Raw genomic sequence first — 19,980 nt, forward strand, 5'->3', positions numbered from 1 at the left:
GTTAGCTGGCATTGCCCCTCCTGACGTGCGACGGGAAGTTGCTGCTAATGGTGAGAGAAAAAAGGTCGAACATTGTGAAAGCCACCCACTGCATGGCTATCACCCTCCTCCCACCAGACTCAAATCAAGGAAGGGCTTCATGAGAACCACCACTCCTCTTGATGTTCCTCCAACAACAGCAAGGGTGTCCTTCTGGACAGCTAAACCTGGCAATTCTAACTGGATGACCCCCCATGAGGGTCTTCCTCCCGGGGCAAACCAAGAATGGGCAACTTGGAAGTCCCTGAACAGACTCAGAAGTGGAGTGGGCAGATCAAAAGACAACTTGGCAAGGTGGCACTACCTGGAGGAATCCTCCACCTTGTGTGACTGTGGAGCTGAACAAACAACTCAGCATATGTATGCTTGCCCACAATGCCCTGCCTCATGTACGGAGAAGGAGTTGTTTAAAGCTACAGACAATGCGGTTGCTGTTGCCCGCTTTTGGTCCAAAACTATTTAGTTGCTTGTGATTTCTTTTTTTTCTTTTTTCTTTTTTCCCCATTATTTGAAATGTATTTGTTGTACAATGCTTTTGACACGAAATAAATAAACCCCTGTTGATCTTCAATTTCACAATAAAGTGTGTTGTTCTTCAGCCCTCTTACAGAAGAAGGTACTTAGAGGAAGACTAAAGTCCATATAGCAGCGTGTTATTTCTGTTGGTTGTCTTATGACCTCTTATTTCTCAACTATGGTAATGTTTCCTTTTCCTTTGCTCATTTGCAAATAGTCTAGAAGAAATATGGCTAATGCCTGAGTGAGGAACTAACTAGGAAGGAGCCTTGAGAAGTCAAAGAACAGATGCACAGTAAGGAAAAGGCACTCTTCTGAAAGGGAAAATGGCCCACCTCCAGAAATAGCTGCATAAAACAATACCAAAGTTGGGCCAACCCTACAGTTTTAATTCAAGGGGAAAGAAATTGCAAAGAATTTTTTTCCTGCTTTCAATCCACCAAGATAATACTATTTCTTTTGGAAAACAGTACAAAGCTTTAAAAATTACATCAAAAAAGAAATGTATTATACAATGCACTACCAAACCTGCTAAAGTAATTCATTATTGCTAATATTACCAAAAAGAAACGCAGTTTGTTATTCCTATTACTTCACCACACACAACAAAATCAGCATTTCTACACATTTTAGAAATGGCTACCTACGGCCCATCACACAACACAAACTCGTATTGTGGGTTTCAGGTATTTCGCTGTTCATAAGTGCGTTTCCCCCCCAACAATTCCTAAGTTGATTGAAAATCGACTTCATTTTAAATTCCCCGTGTAGAGATGGGTGAAAACATCAAATTTAACATGTGATGGGAATTCTCCATTTCCCACTTGTAAACATAACAATGACATCATCCTGGAGGGCAGAGCTAAAATAGATTCCCCCATAATCTTTTTGGGACGAAGGAGGAAAGAACTGTAGTTTTATTTATATCTTTTTGTTTTCAAAGTAAATTTAATAGAGTTACCTTAAGAAAAGAGAAGTATCTGTATAAAGAGAAATTATAATATAGAATAGAAGAAATCCCATTTAATGATCTTGTGTTAAAAAGTACTTCTGTGAGTACAAACACTGGATTTTTTCAAGTAAAAGAAAATGGGGGAGGAGACAGTGGGAGGAGAAATATGTCTCCCGTATGATGGGAAGACAAATAGAATATTTGAAAAGAAAACTAAATGAAAGAAATTGTATGATGTGGGTAGGAAAATCACTTGTTTAATTTCCAACGGGGCATTGCAAAACTTAAGAAAAAAACAACGATCCCCAACATGTTACTTATCACATGGGATGAAGTCCATTGTGTTGTTCCTGTGTCCATGGGAACAGTACTTACAATTTCACCTACTTGACTCCAATAAAATATGTCCTTTCTAGAAATTTTCTAGGTCCTCCAGGTGATTCTGTAGTATGCTTCCACTGAAAGTTGCCGGAGCCACATTGGATAACTTAGAAAAATCCTAGAGAGGCTATTTCTGTACAAATTTTCTAAGTCCTCCATCATGATTCTATCGCTCAAAGGAAATAATTTTGTTGGTTATTGTGGAGTTTTTTTAGGCATTCCTACTTACATGAAGTCAGATAAACACGTGGGTCGCATTTCTTCCCACATGAATTCTTCTTTTTCATTTTTGCAAGGGGGGGGGGTGCCCACATTAAAAAATATTTTTACATTTTTTTCATAATTGTATTGCAAATGTTTCATCTTTTGCTCTGGGTGAAATTGAATACAGTTGTGTTATTGCTTTCCCTCCTCCCCTTTAGCCTCTCCTGTTGACTTCCTGTTCCTTGGGTAGGAGGCATATATTTGCTATACACATATAATGCGTATCTTCCTAGGTTATAGTGTTAACAACCTCTGGCTAATCACTGTATCTATATAAAATCAAGGTGAGATTTCTTCTTCCTTCAAAATTATTTGAAAAACTCAGTCGTAATTGAATGCTTTGTCCTTTTTATATCCTTTTTTCCTGAGACTCATTGCAGGTTTGTCCATTTCTGTCAATTTGAAGACAACGAAGTCTTCCATTCTTGGTATCTCTCTCTCTCCCTCCCCTCCCCCCAATTTTGTGAATAAAATATCGTTGCTCCAATTATCACAAACTGTATTATTTTAGCATTTATTGATTGTACTAGTTCATTTTGTAGTCCTAATAAAATTGTAATTGGAAAGGAAAAGTAATGTGGTAGAAATGCATAAACAGGGGCAAAAGTCTTCCAGTTTAGGAGTTTGGGGAGCAATATCTTTAGCCCTACTTGGAAAGCACAGTCTTTGGAATGAGTATATTTTGTACACTTCAAAACCCTCAAATCCTAAAAACATATATAATGATGATGATGATGATAATAATAATACAGTAGAGTCTGACTTATCCAAGCTAAACGGGCTGGCAGAAGCTTGGATAAGCGAATATCTTGGATAATAAGGAGGGATTAAGGAAAAGCCTATTAAACATCAAATTAGGTTATGATTTTACAAATTAAGCACCAAAACATCATGTTATACAACAAATTTGACAGAAAAAGTAGTTCAATACGCAGTAATGTTATGTTGTAATTACTGTATTTACGAATTTAGCACCAAAGTATCACAATATATTGAAAACATTGACTACAAAAATGGCTTGGATAATCCAGAGGCTTGGATAAGCGAGGCTTGGATAAGTGAGACTCTACTGTAATAATAATTCTTTATTTATATTCCACTTTTCTCCCTCACAGGACCTAAAGTGGCTTACAACATATTAAAATCACATAAACAACAATCAGAGTACATCAACAATAAATATAACCATAATAAAATAAACAAAGTAATTTGTCAGTTTAATTGTCCACATAACATATCTTTTTATGTGAAGGACAATAGGTCAGACTTATTTGTCTATAGTAATTTTTAACCTCTCATAATGGTTACTCTCCATTAAGTTGTTTTATTTAATTATCACCAGCATTTGGCTCTCCCTGCCGCAGCTTTTTGATAAGAAGTCATAATTTCTGGATTTGAGACACAGCGGCTTGCTAATCCTCAGGATATGTTGCTTTATTGGAAGAATCAAGAATTGGACATTTTAATGACCTTTTGCAGTAAATATAAATAATCTCCCAACAGGTAAGTTTCCTTTGCTGTGAATACTCATTTCAAAAACTGCAAGAGAGGAAATGAAAGATTTTTATCCAGCACATTTTGGTACTTGAAAGCTGAGAGTACTGTTGCACTGGAGAAATGTATTATATCTAAGATGAGATTCTATTTTAATAGAATGTAGATATTGTTTGAACCCTCCCAATATTATAATACCTTCCCATCTTTCATGTAAGTATCTAAGGATATTAAGTAATTAAAAGCTCAAAACTCTGTATGAGTGACACCTTTCCATTTTTCTGCAACTCTACCAGGTTGTTATTTTGATTTCTGTGGGCAGTGAATCCACTTCAAGTTTGGACTGGCTTTAAGAGTGTTATCCATGGTGCTATTTTTGAGAAATGTGTTAGCACCTTGGATAGCTCCTTTTAAACCTGGATTCGTTGCCCAACTAATATTGGAGTCATGAGCTAACACAGGTCTACAAAGTCCTGCAATTAAATTCCTATGTTGAGTTCCACTTAATACATTGGATGTCACATACAGATATAATGGAAATATTCATGCAGTGTGAAACACATTTCTTGTTGTCAACTGCACAACTTTGAGGACTCAGGAAGAGGGTGATGCCTGTGATTTCACTATAGCACCCTTTTTTGTTGTTATTTGCTGCCAATTCAACTTTGACTTCTGGTTTCTATGTATGAGACAACACCATCAACTGCCCTGGTCCAATTTTGCAAACTCAGGGCAGTGACTTCCTTAATTAAATCAATCCACATATAGTGCAGTCTCCATCTTTACCTACTACCTTGCACTTTACTGAGCTTTACTGTTTTTTCCAATGTGTCACATCATCTTATGATAGTCTCAAGTACAACAGCCTCAGTTTAGTTATCTTGAATTCTGGTAAGAGTCCAAGTCTGATTTGTTCTAGGACCAATTTATTTGTCTTTTTCGTGGTCCAGAGAACTGTCCTCCAGCATCACATTCCAAATGAATTAATTCTCTTCATGTTAGCTTTCTTCATTGACTGGATTTTGCATCCATACACAGAAATTGGAAATACCATGACATAGACAATCTTGACTTTGGTATTCAGTTATATAATTTATATTTGAATATCCCCTTACAAGGATAAGAGTTGTGTGCAGCTTTCAGAAACTGTTGAGCCCCCATGGTTGTTCATCATTGTCTATGCAGGCTTTGGTTGATGACACTTGCAATCTTAAAATATCTGAGGCTCACACATCCCCTTTTCTTTCCTAGGGGTACATTTACACTGCATAATTAAAGCAGTTTTAGACCACTTTATCAGCTATGGTTCAGTGCTGTGGAATCATGATACCTGTGGTTTAAAAGGTTTTTAGCCTCTTTTGCCAAAAAGTGCTTGTGCCTCTCCAAACTGCAATACCTATGACTGTATAGCATTGAACCATTCAAGCTGAAATGATGTCAAACTACATTAATTCTGCAGTATAAATGTGCCCTAGTAGTAGTTCAGGCCCAAGACTTTCATATCTCACCCTATTTCCCAGAGTGAGATATGAAAGTCTTACAAACAACCTCCTAGGCAAAGAGAGAAAATACAACTTTTGTAAAAAAAACCAAAAAAACCCCCCAAAAAACCCAAGAAAACAAAACAAAACAAAAATCCCATACTCCGAGCTCTTAAATTGTGAAGCCAGGTAGTAAACACAGCACTAGTTGATGATAGACTATTTCCTGTTCTATATGGCTGAACAAAAACAATATATACTCTAAATAATTCACCAATGATATGAAAAGAGATGAAACGTTGATGTCCTATCAAAAGTTTTTGCCTGCTAAAAAAGAACATTTATAGATTCAACTGCTAGATTTAATATATTTTTCCCATTTCTTCAAAATACGTTCTTTAAAAAATGTCAAAACTGGTAGCAGATGCAGGAATAACCCAGGAATGCTGATGGCAATTTATTCTTTGAATCAATTTAATGACAGCCTACTATATCGTAAGAACTTGTGGGAATGAGACTGGTTATGAATCCGAGTTAGAACAATTTTAATGCATATACAATATGTTGTATAAAAGCAAATTGCTTTCCATCACTCAGTTATAAGAGCTTTCTAACAAATATATAGGTAAAGATTACAGCCCCCTTGAGTCCAGGTGGGCTAGAATCTATGTAGAGCAACACCTTTCCTTTTACCAGTTGACTAAATGCATAATGCAGTGAAAGCTCTCTGATATGATATTACCAGAGCTCTTTGCAAATATCCACTATCCTGCAGTATTCATCTTCCCGAGGTAGATAAATAAACATTATAACCCCCTCTTTTCAAGACACTGATTCACAAACAGGGAAATCAAATGACACTTCCAGAAGCAATAGTCAGAAATCAGGATGTTTAGCTTTTCAAAATGGTTTTCTAAATTTTTTCCCCCTTATTGCTGTTCACATATAAACCATATACACTTTCAAACATGGGTTTTATCAGGAGTTGCTGATCAAGCTCCCACAGATAGGATCTTTGAAGGCTTGAAGAATTTCCAGCTTCCAAAACCCTAAAACCTTCCTTTCTTTACTCCTCAAAGATCCTATGTATTAAATGTTTTATTTATGTATTGACAGTGTGCATGAAGCAAGGGATAGATTTTTTTAAAATATTATTAATTGTTAAATTTATTTAATATATTTTTCTTGTTTATTTTATTTCTTCTCCTTCACCCTGTTGGTTCAGTCTTTGGGAACAGTAGTCCTCCATGGAGATTTACAGACTTCCATAGACTACTGCCCTTTAAGTAACTCCAGGCCTTGCTAAATCTTTCCTCTTGGTATTCTGCTTTGTAGTGCATCTAAATGGGAGAAGAAGGTAAAAAACAAAACACCCAACTCCTCCCTCCCTCCCTCCCTCCCTCTCTGATAATACTACTAGCCAGATGATAATTGAAAAGGACGTTGGTTCTTCAGGGGCCGAGAGCCATAGGAAAGGATTTGGGAATACAGACAAAGGGACTTTTAGAAGTTTAAAGTATAATTTAAAATGACCCAAGTTATGCCCGATTTTAGTAGTGGAGAATATGCTTGTGCAATCCACGAAAACCACTATCTGTTTCGGTGTCCTAGATTTCGATAGGGGTCCTGATCTGCTTTTCGGGAGCTCCCTGAATTTGGGAGGACAGAAATCCATTTTCGATCCAGAAAGCTGAAAGAGTAGTTTTCTATCCAGCCCATTGGTGGCAATGGGGGGGGACTTCTCACAGGCTCCCCTTCCTGTCATTTTAGGAATTGTGTTTTTCCTAAAATCCTTCATTAAGACCTGGATTAAAAGCATCAAAGTAAAGATACTTCTCTTTCTGCGATCCTTCCCCTTCTGTCTGTAGAGGAGACTGGGTTTAATGCTTTGTTAAAGCCATTTCTACTTTAGAGGAGTGGCACTCTCTCCCTACAGCAGGCAGTTTTCCAAGGCATTTAAATGAGGCTTCCCATTTGCCAGGGAAAGAAGAGGAATCAACCTTGAGGTATCCTATTCGGTACTTCCTTTAAAACGTCCTCTCTTCTCTCTTGATTTGGAGGTGCTGGAGTGGTGTCTGCCCCCCCCCCCCCCATGCCTTCCTCCCTGCATTCCGCTTGCAACCAAAAGCAGCTGGTTTCCAACAGCCACTGTTCTGTTGCAGCCGGTTAAAAAATAGCAGCGGAGCCCATGCCGTTACGGGCTTCCAAACAAGCGTCCATAACAAATCCGTGCACAAGCCTAATTGAGAGTATATTATTAATCAGATAATCTTCAAGGTTCCAATGATGATGACCATGACAGCAGTGATACCATGATGATGATGATGATGATGATGAAGATGATGATGATAACTTTTTTTTTGCCAAAACTGGATCCCAAACTTCCATCCAAAAATAGCTATGTATATTTGTGTAAAAACAACAACAACAACAACAACAACAACAACACAAAAATGTGAGCACAACATACAATATACCCCAAAGTACTGTTAAAACGTACCTGCTGCTCTGTAACAAACAGATGCTCCTCTGTTTGTCACAATGTCTTTATATATTGAACCCATGGTGGATGAACTGGTCCAATCTTCACATTGTGCAGGAGTGACACAAAGACCACAGAAGGCACCATTGTTCATTTCTGGGAAGGACATACACTATTCTAGAGGTGAGCCACTATAGAACTTCATTATACGTGTTCCAGATTGCAAACTGTGATGAGATGGTGGTGCTGCTCCTCAGGAGGACTTTCTACAGGCTTGAACTAGCCTTTTCTTTTATTGTCTTTCACAATTTTCCGATTGTTTAGATATTAGAATCCTATCTCTATTTTAGCAGCTTATTGCAAGATTTAATGTAAGGCTTAAATGACTTTCTGAGATCCTTGGTAGCAGGGCAAGGAACAGATGTAACAAATATATTAAATAAATAATTCTCCTAAATTAAAGATGGACAATTTGGAATGCATGGGAGCAATGTTCTATTGATCTAAGTGTAGAGAAATCCCTTGTGTGTACATACTCCATTGTGCTATTTACATCAGCGTTTGAGTGACTATTTGCATGGATTTTTTAATAAAAAATGTACTTACCATATGCAAATGTGGCATTTCATGGTAAACAATCTACCCTCTGAACTTCAGATCAGAGTACCCTGTGCTCTGAATGGCATTCCATTTTGTAATAGAGTATGGTTTTCCTATTTAGTTTTTATAGTGTACAGTGCTAATATAAGGTCTGCTGGAAATTTTACTTAAAAATTCCTCCATTATGTTTAGCTTCTAGCAAACAGGAAGTTAGCAAAGTGCACCAACTCTGTGATGACATGAATGCTTATTTACAGAGTATGAGCAACAATACTATATAGATTTACCTGAAGATAAAGCCCCACTAGACTAAATGCAGAAGTAGACATGCATTGCAAAGTGTTGGGCTGTAGGGGGAAAAAATAATCAGACTCGGAAAAGCTAGAACTGACCTTCTATTGTGTCTCTATATGATCACATTTCAATCAAGCCACTGTAGCTGGTTTCCTACATATTCACTCTATGGGGAAATATCAGGATGCTGGAGAAATCCATTTTTAATTGAAAAGGGCATTTTAAAGTCCCACATAGCTTATGATGGGAATACAAAGAAAGTGAGTTAATAAAACCAATAATTAGGGAGATAGGGAACACACATTTAATGACCTATACAGAAATAAAACCAGTAATATATGAAAAAGTGATACTTCAGAAGAACCTCCAAGAGTATCAGATATATAACTTTTAAAGTAGAGATGGGAAAATGCAGAGCTACTAGATGTTGGAGGACTACTATTTCCAGCATTACTCATCATACAGCAGGGGCTAATAGAAGCTGCAGCCCAATAACACCTGGAGGACTACACTCTGCCCATCCATGTTTTGGACTGTTATGTGTGACATTGCCACCCTGGGTTATTCAGCAAAGATCATAGTACTTTTAAAAGGAAGCAGCTAGCATTTGACTGCAAACATTATATATCACAGTAAGTTAATTTAGATTCTGTAAACATTTTGAGTGTGCTGCATCTCCGTGATCATATCTCCCTCTATGAACCGGTGCAAGCTCTAAGATCTTCCAGGAAGGCCCTCCTCTCGCTCCCACCGCTGTCTCAAGCACGGTTGGTGGGGATGAGGGAGAGGGTCTTCTCAGTGGTGGCCCCCGGCTCTGGAAATCAGAGAAATCAGACAAGCCCCTACCTTTTCCTTGTTCTGTAAGGATCTGAAATACTGGTGGTTTCAGCAGATCTCTGAGTAGAGCCCTCCTATGCCTGCCGATTATGCTCTTGCTTAGCACTTTATCCACCTCCCTAAGCCAATAATTATTGTAGCAACCAACACACCTTTATAGCCGACCATCACAATACTAATCCTGGTCACTATGCCTGGGTTTTGATGGAGTTTGTTACTGAATGTTAAATCCTTATGATATAACTATCTGTCTGATGTATTTTTACATGGTATTATGTTTTAATTGTTGTATGGTTTTAAATTGTTGTATGTTTCTTGTTGCATTGGAAACCGCTCTGAGTCCCTTGAGGAGATAATATAAAGTATTATTATTATTATATTTTATTCTATTTTTGTGTAGTCTACAGTTGTAAGATGTTCTATAGTTTCCATGTCAATCGGGCAATGAATCTGTTCCATGTTTTACTTCAAATTTTAGAGATGTTGAGCAGAGTCTGTTTCCAAAAGGTACCAAATCCGACTGCACAAATTTTACAGGAATAAAAAAAAATGTGCTGAGAATATGCATTATTTTGCTGTTACATGCAATTTTCCAAACCAAGGTGATTTGATACATTTTGATAGTTTTGATCTGTAAATAATATTCTACTTCTAGACAAAAATGTGTTGTCACCTACAAATGACAAGGTGCTGTCATTTACTTCTGACCAATCTAAAGACACGGTGATTCATGCAGCTAAGCTGAAAGGGGACTTTCTCATTAGAATCATAGAATTGAAAAAGACCACATGAGCCATTTAGTCCAACCCCCTTCCATCCAGGAAAAGCACCATCAAAATGCCCCCAACAGATTGTCATCCAGTCTCTGTTTAAAAGCCTCAAAGGAAGAAGCTTCCACCACACTTCGAGGCAGAGAGTTCCACTGCTGAACAGCTCTTACAATCAGGACATTCTTCTTAATGTTCAGGTGGAATCTCCTTTCCTGTAATTTGAACTCATTGCTCCGAGTCTCCAAGTTTTCTTTCATACATTCTATTTTTATGTAAATTCTTGTGTTAGGAATGAGAGACTACTTGCAATAATTACACTGCAAAATGGAATCAATGTCATGAATGCAATAATGTCCCCTTCCAAGTGAATGTACATACTAACTAAAGGCATTTAAATTACTTTCCACATGAGGCAGAACATCCCAAAGAGACAGTTTCCCATCCTTGGTTTAAAATTACAATAACAACACAATAAATAGCTAAATATTTGCCACCCTTTTGTAATACTTAGAGTCTAGTGCCTGAGGCACCTGCCACATTCAGGAAATGGAAGAACAGATCCACAATAGACCTATGAATGAATGCACAGAAGAACGGCACAAAAAAAGAAACATTTCAACCCATCTCTATATACATGCCATTGTTTCCCTATTCTTTAATTTTGCCATAATTGTCAGGATGCTACTTTTGTGGACTAATTCATTTGTGGGTTGGGATCTTCATTGTCTCCTAGTGGTTATGGGCTCTATTTGAAATGAGGATGCTGCTGTGTCTTTCTTCAGAAGTGACTGATTCTTAATATCTATATATTATGAAGTTCTGTTAACAATTAAGCACCTTTGCACTGAACTCACTCAACTGGGATACAAATTTAAATATATTCATTTATTCATCCATCCATTCATCCTTTCCATATTTTGGAAAGATGGACTAATTAAATCATCCCTCTACTTTTTACCTGAAGTTCTTTAAAGAAAATATCCCACATTTTGCAACACAAGTGGGGTAGAAAGGAAGTGTGAATACTATTGCTTAATGCAAGTGGTTCAGTACAATGTTTTAAGACCCACATGCATTTCTGAGTGAAAGCATTCCTGGTGCCAAATTAATATGAGAATAAACATAGGCATCTTCTAATGAAAGCAGCAATTGAGGATCTAGTTCTCCCTAGTGTAATGTAGTAAAACTTACTTGTATATTGTTATGGCATTCTGTGTTTTTCTCATCCCCACTCCACTCTACTGGCAATGAAAAAAGTATGGATAGAATCTACTTGCTTCTTTCCCACATAGACATCTAAGAGTGGGAAATGCTGGATGAGGTGAACCTTCGGCATGGTTGAACTATGAATATGAAAGTTGGGAAATAAAGTCACATGGAGTGAACCTGTGTGGTGTTAATATATATTGCACTCTTTAATAAGTCAACAAGTCAGTCAACAAACAAAAACTAGCTAACTACAACTTTACTGTGTTTCATCTACAGCTATCCAAAATCTCAGTTTTGTCTCCCATTCTGACTGAATAATCACTTTGCGCAGTTCAGGGCATTGAAGTTTGCTTCTTTAGGCTCACTTTTGTTCCCTGTAACTTCTGACTTATTCCAGAGGTTCTGCCTTTGGTAGATCATGACTTGGGTCATTACATTTCCCTGTGGGCGGTGGCAGCAGCTGCTTTCTTCTATTTGTCTTACTCAGCTGCTGTGAAGCCTGCCCATGGGTAGCATGAGTTTATTACTTTTTTCCCTTGTGTTTTTCCCCTTTCCCTCTCTCTTTTAGATTCACCATGCCACAGTGCACTTCTAAGCTATCACAGAAATCTTGCTCCACTGCTCTCATATTTTGTCTGTGTGGTTTGGTTTTTTTTATTATTATTATTGTGGAAACAAATACCATGTTTGCTGTTTTGAACTGGCCATAACACTGAATCTCAAAGGGCCAGAGACCTATTGCAATTGTTGATGTCAAAATTGCCCATATTTTGGATTTCTCTCCAATGTATGATTGCTGTTCATTTTGTCTTGTATGTATAATTGACGTAAACAAAATATATTATCAGGGGCAGTGTTGACTATTAATCTCCATGCTTTAATCTTGTTTATACAGAGGAATACCCAAAGGGAAATAGATCATGATTCCTAACAATTTTCCTACATTCAGCATCAGCATGGAGGGGCTTTATGCATGTACAGATGTAAGCATGAAGAGCCTTTGTCACCAAAAGAGGGACTCTGATTGGCCAAAATATCCCCTTTTGTCCATGGAAGAGATGGTGATGTAGTGGCAAGAAGTGGATTGGATAGCAAGTGTAATAGTGTGAAATTTGGAAGTCCTCATAATCCTCCTGCTGTCCACATGCTGCAACAAAGAGTTTCAATTGTTTGTTTGTGCTCAATCCCTGGGTCATTTTCAAATGTAGAAGAGAGTTAATAAGGCAGTAATGCAGATTTCAGGCATAATCATATGGCATATAACTACCAGTCTTTATTTCTTCTCCTTCAACCATTCCAAAGGAAGCATGGAGACCAGAATATTGGCCAATGCATGTGGACTTCATTGTTCAAGGCACACATCAGGAGGTTGGTGGTGTGTTAAGTTTCTAGATAGAAGGGAGTTGCCCTAATTTATTGCTTTACCGGTAACTTCTCTTCAGTTTATTATTACTCTAGGTCATCAATCATCTTTATTGTATTTAGCCAAAGGCCATTGCAATTTAATGGACAGTGTAACAAAAACAATCTATAAAAGGATAAAATGCAGTAAGCTTTTGAGCAATTTTCTAACTATAACAACTGTCCATTCAGCAGTTGAATCAACAATCTTTTACAAGTAATGTTTAAGGACTACTAAAACGTCTTACTGTTATGCCCCTTGGGTGCATATCCAAAGAGGAAAAAATATTTTCTTGTATTACTCAGAGAAAATGTCACGGAAGAGTGTGATGCAATTATCTGAAAATAGTCAGATTTATGTTTCTATGTACAGCATACTAATCTTTAAGGAGTTTTCTATCTGTTTGTCATGCTCCTCCAGGTGTTTTGAACTTCAACTCCCACAAGTCCTAACACCTGGAGGGCCGGAGTTTGCCCAAGCCTGTGCTATACAGATCCATATATCTGATCAGAGTCACCAGGTTCAGTGTGCTATTTAACAAGATCAAAATGAAAACTCAATCAAAGTTTTGTACGCTATCTCTCAGCTACCTGTTTGTTTGTGTGCATAGTGTGTGTGTGTGTGTGTGTGTTTGTTTTAGAGTGCTACTTTATATTTACATTTTAGTTCACATCTTAAACATTTCTGTTTACATTTTTTGGAAAAATCAGTGAATTTCAGAGATTTTTTTTCTGTTTTGTATAGAATTTGTTGTTCCATTTTTTTATGGAACTTGTTGCCAAATGAGTTGCAATATTTTAGGATTGATTATAGATGGTACTAGGTGGAAAATGCTAAAAAAAACCTTGCTAGGCATCCATAGAATCATTGTTATAACTATCAGGAAATTAAAATAAATGTTTATTTGGTTGTTGTGCTGTTATTCACTCATTTCCAGCCAGAAAGGCCTGCTGTATGGCTGTAGGGGATCCTTTGAATCCCTCCTCCCGTCGAACAAGACCAGAGGTCTCTTGAGACTGGTGTCACCACAGTCAATGGCAGGGAGGGGCTTAAGGAAGCCTCCTTTGCCATCAGCTCCTCCTCGCTGCATTCTGTTCAGACAGCACAAAGTGCTGTATCCAGAGTCAGACTAATTCAGTTTGCGGTGCTAGTCACAAGCTCATTTAAATAGGTTCAGATATCCAAGACAGAGAAAACAGAATTCTGCTTCTTCATGCACACACCATAGACTTAAGTTTTGATGCACAGAGGTGTTGTGTTCCTCATTCTTAGGTGTGTATAAATCTATCTACCTTTGGGTTGTAATGCTTTCACACATATTTAGCCACAGTCAGTTCCATTTCTGCATTAACGTGTGAGATTTTAAACAAATCTGCTGAAAATTTGTATGACATGTTCTATCTCCTCCCACCAGCAAGCTGCAATGTGACAAGCAACAGCATGTCATTCTTCTTACATGGCAGCTTGCTGGTGGGAGGGGGCTTGATGCTTCCTCCACCAGCACCCCACTCACCAGAGCCACATAACTCTTTTGGATGGTCCTGCTTCCTCTCTTATAAAGGTGGGTTTTAGGGATCTTTAGCAACTGTGGAAAATTAGAATACAAAGAATTAAGACATAATTATTATGATCTTATAAATGTATATTTAATCCAATATGTGATACATCCTAATTCAGAAGAGTTTTGTTTGTTTTTAAAAAAAGAGAGAATGGAATACAGACAGTGAGTTACAAACATCTGACTTACAAATAACTCATAGTTACAGATGAGGCTGAGACGAGAGGAAGTGAGAGAAAAGGTGTCTCCACTGATTTTTTTTAACCAATCCTTGTTTCCATAACAAGCCAATATTTTCAAATCTAATTATCACAGGGACAGAAAGTGAGGTTAAATTTTCTGAACCGGGGCAATGGCAGCAAAACAGACACCACAGGGATGTTAACCCTTTTCTATGCTATCCAAAGTGATATATATTATTTTGGCTGGAGTTACACATAAAAATGCTATTTTAGAGCTGTATGCAGCAAATATTAGGGTGGGGAGTGGCAGATGTGACAAAAAAGTGATTTAGAAAGTTGTGCAAATGCAATCTTTTTGAGAGGGGGGGGGAAGGCAGCAAGAGTTAAAAATCTAAGGTGGTTTCCTAGAAAAACATGAGGAATTTAAGCTCAGCTCTACTACATTTCAGTTAATGGGACTAATGTCAGTGACACTGTATGACTATTGACTTCTACTCAAGATACTGATAGGGTTGAAGGGTCACTGGAATTTGTTCCATTTGCAGAATGTCTGAAGATACTTCTAAATTGAGCAAATATGCTTGTCATGGGAACCAAGATGAGTTCATCGTCATGTTCTAAGGTCTTTTGGGTGGCTTGAATTGCCTGTGGGCTTTCCACCCCAATAAAAAAACAGACTCACAGCAAGAATAACACAGACTTTCCACAGTACATATAAATTGGAATAGTTTGTTCCAAGGGTTATACAGAGGCAAAAAGACACTAGGGAGTTGTACTGGTTTGAGTGACCTGAATTCAAGGCTGACTTCAGATTTATGAAGATGCCATCCCTCCACTTCAAATCATAAAAAAGTTTACAGAAAGATTGGTAGAATAGTAAGACTTCTTCAGAAACTATAGAAATGAAAGAAAGAAGAATAAGGATCGTCATTAGTTCCATTCGGATAATCAAAATGTGAAGACTGATGGGAGACTATCTGCTAATTAGTATTGTAGAGTATGTTGCTGGTGTCCACTGAAGTTTGGTTCCAAGACCCTCTGTGCCATAATCATTATCTAATGTCATCAATGTCAGCAGTTCAGTGGTTTAGTAGATTTTCCTTCATCATCCTTTTGCAGTTTGCCAGGCTTCATTATTAGAATGGTATCTTCAACCTCTATAGCCCCCAGTCATACTCTTTCCATACAATTTCATTCAAACCACATATCACATAATTTTGTAACATCTGTGGATACCAAAAATCTATGGAGGCTCAATTTCCATTACATCGTCGTCTCACTCGTTCAGTCGTTTTCGACTCTTCGTGACCTCATGGACCAGTCCACACCAGAGCTCCCTATCGGCCATCACCGCCCACAGTTTCTTCAAGATCAAGCCAGTCACTTCAAGGATACCGTCCATCCATCTCGCCCTTGGTCATCCTCTCTTCCTTTTTCCTTCCATTTTCCCCAGCATCATGATCTTCTCCAAGCTTTCCTGTCTTCTCATGATGTGACCAAAATACTTCAACTTTGCCTCTAATATCCTTCCCTCCAGTGGGGAATACCATTGCTTTGACTATGCGGACCTTTGTTGCCAGTGTGATGTCTCTGCTTTTCAGTATTTTATCGAGGTTGGCCATTGCTCTCCTCCCAAGAAGTAAACGTCTTCTGATTTCCTGGCTGCAGTCTGCATCTGCAGTGATCTTTGCGCCTAGAAATATAAAGTCTGTCACTGTCTCCACATTTTCTCCCTCTATTTGCCAGTTGTCAATCGGTCTGGTTGCCATGATTTTGGTTTTCTTGACTTTTAACTGCAACCCAGCTTTTGCACTTTCTTCTTTCACTTTGGTGATAAGGATCCTCAGCTCTTCCTCACTTTTAGCCATCAGAGTGGTATCATCTGCATACCTAAGGTTGTTAATGTTTCTTCCAGAAATTTTAACTCCAGCCTTGGATTCGTCAAAACCCGCACGTCGCATGATGTGTTCTGCATACAAGTTGAATAGGTAGGGTGATAGTATACAGCCCTGCCGCACTCCTTTCCCAATCTTGAACCCAATCTTGTTCCATGGTCTGTTCTTACTGTGGCTACTTGGTTTTTATACAGATTTCTCAGGAGACAGATAAGGTGACTTGGTATCCCCATACCACCAAGTACATGCCACAGTTTGTTATGGTCCACACAGTCGAAGGCTTTAGAGTAGTCAATAAAGCAAAAGTAGATGTTTTTCTGAAACTCCCTGGCTTCCTCCATTATCCAGCGGATATTGGCAATTTGGTCTCTCGTTCCTCTGCCTTTTCTGAACCCAGCTTGGACATCTGGCAGCTCTCGCTCCATGTATTGCTGAAGTCTGCCTTGCAGGATCTTGAACATTACCTTACTGGCATGGGAAATAAGTGCCACTGTACGGAAGTTTGAACATTCTTTAGCATTTCCCTTTTTTGGTATGGGAATGTAAATTTATTTTTTCCAATCTGATGGCAATTCTTGTGTTTTCCATATTTGCTGGCATATGGCATGCATCACCTTGACATACAACAGTGTAATAAAATAATGTCTCTTATATATAATGACAAAATAAAGTTTGATTTTTGGAATATTTCATGTTGTGGATAATTGAAACCATGGATGCAGAATATGTGAATATGAAGATCCAGCTATATTGTGTAAGTGCAATTTTGAAAATTATTATTATTAAATAGACATGCAAAATATTGCACTATGTTGGGGAAGGCTGTAACCAGGTGGTCTGTGTGTCAGCTCAGTTTGCCATCAAGAAATCTAATGTTCAAGTAGTCTTTCTTCTGATATTTCCTTGGCCTAAACTGCTTTATTATGCCACCTGGAGTTGGCCAATTGAATCAATTTATATACATATAAATGTAATGTTCGTTTTACTATGGAGTAAACAACAAAACCACTGAACCAAATAACACCAAATTTGTCCACAAAAGACATAGTCATTCAAAATATGTCTTTCAATAAAAAACCTAGAAAAATAGTCCTAATTACAGAGGATGAGGACGAGCCTTTCTCCCCCTAACTGCCAGTTAGAAAGGTAGGCTCTGCTGCCTTTAGTCTGCCCCCCCCCCCACTGTCTTTAGGTCCCGCCCCCTTCATATCCTAGCAACTCCCTCAGCCAAAATGGCACCCAGGGCACAGGCAGAGTGCACTTAGGCCTGATCCACACTGCCTATAAAATACAAACTATCTGATTTGAACTAGATTATATGGCAGTGTAGACTCAAGGTCCTTCCACACAATTATATTACCCATTTATAATATTATATTATCTGCTTTGAACTGGATTATCTTGAGTCCACATTGCCATATAATCCACTTCAGTGTGGATTTTATACAGCTGTGTAGAAGGGGCCTCATATAATCCACTTCTAAGCAGATAATATAAGATTATAAATATAATATGAAATAATTACTGTGGTATAATAATACAGAACAATATAATCTCTAAAACCAGGACAGTAAATAAAGAGCAACACTCTGAAAGCAGGGAAATTGGGAATTCCAGAAAGGAAACAATCAGGGCCAGCTAACACTTCCCAACAAAGGATTCCCCCAGACAAGAAGCAACCAAACTTTGAAGCTGCAAGGCCATTAAATGCTAATCAAGGTGCCTAATTGCAGCATTCATACCTGCCACACCAAGACTATTGTTATTCAAACTGGCTATTGGCTAACCAAGGATTCCGCAAGGTAGAAAGTGGTCAGGCTTTGAAGCCACAAAGCTACTCTGTCCCATTCAACTTGGCCTAGCAACGATGCGCTATGTAGAAAGCATCCAGGCTTTTAAGCTGCAAGACTATCCAGTGCAATTCAAGCTGGCCAAACAATGATTCCTCTACAAAGGAAGTAGCCAGGCTTCAAAGAGGTTCTTTGATTGAGGATGCTACTCCAGCTACTCCAGAAAATGGCCAGGCTTTGAGGTTGCAAGGCTATTCACTGTTATTCCACCTGGCCAACAAATGATTCCCATAAGCCACAGCAACGTGTGGCCAGGCAAAGTTAGTAATATTTAAATAAGTATTGACTCACCATTGAGCATTTCATACATTTGGTGATTGATAACTGGCAAATAGAGGGAGAAAACATGGGGGCAGTGGCAGACTTTATATTTCTAGGTGCGAAGATTACTGCAGATGCAGACTGCAGCCAGGAAATCAGAAGGCATTTGCTTCTTGGGAGGAGAGCAATGACTAATCTCAATAAAATAGGGAAGAGTAGAGACTTCACACTGGCAATGAAGATCTGCATAGTTAAAACAATGGTATTCCCCATAGTAACCTATGGATGCGAGAGCTGGATCATAAGGAAGGCTAAGCGAAGGAAGATAGATGCATTTGAACTGTGGTGTTGGAGGAATATTCTGAGAGTGCCTTGGATCACAAGAAGATCCAACCAGTCCATATTCCAGGAAATAATGCTCAACTTCTCATTGGAGGGAAGGATATTACAGGCAAAGACGAAGTACTTTGGCCACATAGTGAGAAGACAGGAAAGCTTAGAGAAGAGAATGATGCTGGGGAAAAAGGAAGGAAAAAGGAAGAGGGGTTGCCCAAGGGTGGTATCTTTGAAGTAACTGGCTTGACCTTGAAGGAGCTGGGGGTTGTGACAGCTGACAGGAAGCTCTGGTGTGGGCTGGTACATGAGGTTACGAAGAGTCAAAAGCGACTGAACGAATAAACAAAAAAAAAAAAATAGAATTGAGAGCCAGGGTAGTGTAGTGTTTTGAGCACTAGACTCCAGCTCTGGAGACCAGAATTTGAAGCCCTACTTCGGCTTGAAAACCCAAGACACATTTTCTCAGTTTCAGAGGAAGGCAAAGGCAAACTTGAAAAACCATATCTCCCTATACAAACCTGCATTCACAAAAGAGGGCTTTATCCTAAACCATCACGGGCTTGTTTGGTGAGAACATGAGATATAGCTTTCTCAGTTGCCGCTCTCACTCTTTGAGACTCTCTTCCACATCAGGATAGCTTCCCCCACTCCCTGCTTTCCTTTCATCAGGAGGTGAAGACATTTTGTTTAAGATGGCATTTAATGTGGTTGCTTCATATTGAAATGTTTTATTTATCTTTTAAACATTTTGCTTGTTTTTAAAAAGAGGACTGCCTGTAAAAACTGAATGATTACCTGCCTTGATTAGAAATAAATCTTTAGAAATCTTCTTAAAGAACTAGGAACCCCTGATTGACATTTTGCAAAAAGAAAAGACAAGAAAATGATTTGATAACTGTGGGCTTTGGTAATTGTTAAGGCTGGGTGATCAGAAGTGTATGAGATAATTTTTAGATGAAGAGTTAAGATCTATTATACAGTATACATTGATAACTGCTGAAAAGAAAGTCAGAAGTCATTGTTCTATTGTTATGTTGCTTTCTTTGTATCTCAAGTGCTCTCTCTGTCTCTTTATTCCTTGGAAGGGGGGGCTTCTTTCTCTTACTTATTTGTATTTCTTTTAAATGCACATAGTTTTCAGAATATTTTACAGTGGTATTAAACCTTGCACCAAACC

General features: G+C 38.3%; 1 long non-coding RNA gene across 1 annotated transcript in view; it reads right to left on the reverse strand.

The window, feature by feature from the left end:
* LOC134295581 (uncharacterized) overlaps nucleotides 1-7,905 on the reverse strand; it is a 136,416-nt gene extending 128,511 nt beyond the window's left edge. The window contains exon 1 of the long non-coding RNA XR_010002212.1: nucleotides 7,628-7,905. This is a non-coding gene — a long non-coding RNA (uncharacterized LOC134295581). The remainder of the gene's footprint in view (nucleotides 1-7,627) is intronic.
* Between the last annotated feature and the right edge of the window lie 12,075 nt (nucleotides 7,906-19,980).

Source organism: Anolis carolinensis, chromosome 1 (assembly GCF_035594765.1).
Source record: "Anolis carolinensis isolate JA03-04 chromosome 1, rAnoCar3.1.pri, whole genome shotgun sequence".
NCBI classification, from domain to species: domain Eukaryota; kingdom Metazoa; phylum Chordata; class Lepidosauria; order Squamata; family Dactyloidae; genus Anolis; species Anolis carolinensis.